Below are 2,283 nucleotides of genomic sequence, written 5' to 3' on the forward strand. Positions count from 1 at the left end.
AGAAAAGAACCCTTACCAGGACACAGCAGTGCTTGGGACCCTGCAGACTCAGAGGCTCTAGAAATCTGTTCAGCTAGCTATCCTCATGCCCGCAACACAAGCAAAACATCACCAGTTGCTCTTGCTCTAGTTTGCTGCTGTCATAGTGACTTAGCAATCTTCCCTCTCTGCTTCTCAACTCCAGTTGCATTACCAACACATCTACTCTCTTTGCATGTCTTAATCTGTTCAGCTAGCTATCCTCATGCCCGCAACACAAGCAAAATATCACCAGTTGCTCTTGCTCTAGTTTGCTGCTGTCATAGTGACTTAGCAACCTTCCCTCTCTGCTTCTCAACTCCAGTTGCATTACCAACACATCTACTCTCTTTGCATGTCTCATTCAAATTTCTGGAAATAAACGTGAATGAGCTAGCCAGTGAGTGGCTCCTCAGTATTGGACTCCTGTAGTGAACAGTGCTCCTGCCCCAGATCAACTCTGAGAATGGGTGTTCATCTCAGATCCAATCCTCAAAGCATTGATTTGGTGCCTCGGGGCCTGCCTGGAGACCTGAGGCTTGGATCCGGGGACCAGACCCCCCAACCACATCCAGGCACACTGCACCAATGCCTTGGGGCCCATGCAGGGGCCCCAGGCACGGAGCTGGGGACCAGGCACTCCCCACAACCAGGCACACTGCCAGCAGCAAGGAGCATGCCAAAAACATCACCTCCATGTGGGTGGCCCACCACAGCCACCACAATAACCATGGCTGCTGTGAAAGCGGCTAGAGGCCGCAACCTCCACACAGATGGTCCACCAGCCACTGGAGTGCATTGACACAAGGATAGTCACCAGCAGAGACCAAAGAAAAGAAGAGGATATCTCTCTCCACAAAGCCCATTCCAGAGTAACAGAAGAAGCATCTGCTCTATGATAATATTGGGGGACCTGACCACACCTCTCAGCATCGGACAGATCATCTAGGCAACGGATCAACAGAGTAACCGTTATTCTTTCAGAAGGAGAGAAGAAATCTAGGGTAATTAAGGGCCAGCACATGGCTCACTTGGGAGAGTGTGGTGGTGATAACACCAAGGCCACAGGTTCGGATCCTATATAGGGATGGCCGGTTTGCTCACTTGGGAGAGTGTGGTGCTGACAAAACCAAGCCAAGGGTTAAGATCCCTTTACCAGTCATCTTTAAAAAAAAAAAGAAAAGAAAAGAAATCTAGGGTAATTAAGGGCCAGCACATGGCTCACTTGGGAGAGTCTGGTGGTGATAACACCAAGGCCACAGGTTCGGATCCTATATAGGGATGGCCGGTTTGCTCACTTGGGAGAGTGTGGTGCTGACAAAACCAAGCCAAGGGTTAAGATCCCCTTACCAGTCATCTTTAAAAAAAAAAAGAAAAGAAAAGAAATCTAGGGTAATTAGAGGAGGGAGGGGGAGGGAGAGGGGGAGGGGGAGAGACTGGACAAGGGGCATGAAGAATAATTATGATTTGTAACAATATATAGGCTAGTAATATTGATTTGATCAACATATCACAATGTTGAACCCCCAAAATATGGATAATCAATTTTGATTCAATAAAAATTTAAAAAGAAAAAAAAAGGATTGGGATGCCTAATGTATACATAAGGGAACAATAGCCGCTAATCTAAGTTTGCCTGTGTGTCTTCCCTCCCCCCCCCTTTTTCTTTCTTTTTTTTTTTTTGTGTGTGGCTGGCCAGTACAGAGATCTGGACCCTAAGTTGTTTTTCTTTGAAGGTGGCTATGAATATATCAGACAATCAAAGCTTCATATCAGACATACCTTTATTATAGCTGTGTGCATTGTTTTATATCCCCTACTTGACTGTAAGCTTCTTGAGGACATAGTCATGTTCCATTCATCTTTGCAACCCTTACAGAGAGTAGCTTAGTACCTGGCACACAGTAGATGCTCAACAAAAATACGTTACTATGTACCCATATTATAGCCCTGAGTATAAATCCTATTCCTCTCAACAAAATGCTGTGAAGTATAATCTGGCATTGGTTATCCTCCAAGGTGGTTATATACTATCCCTGTTCTCAGAAGCAGTCACATTAAAATAGATTTTTACTTTTCTCCCATAAAGGTTCAGCCAGAAGGCTACAAAGCCAAAGCTAAAGGTGGGGGTGGAGGTGGTGGTAGTGTGTCAGTTTGCTTTTTTCTCCACTGTGGAATATGTTATAAAATAAACAGGTTTGTAAGAGTTTACTAGAGTCCGGGGCCCCTACATCCCTAATGCTGAAGTAATTACCAAGTGATGTT

Source organism: Galeopterus variegatus, unplaced genomic scaffold (assembly GCF_000696425.1).
Source record: "Galeopterus variegatus unplaced genomic scaffold, G_variegatus-3.0.2 Scaffold2989, whole genome shotgun sequence".
Taxonomy (NCBI): domain Eukaryota; kingdom Metazoa; phylum Chordata; class Mammalia; order Dermoptera; family Cynocephalidae; genus Galeopterus; species Galeopterus variegatus.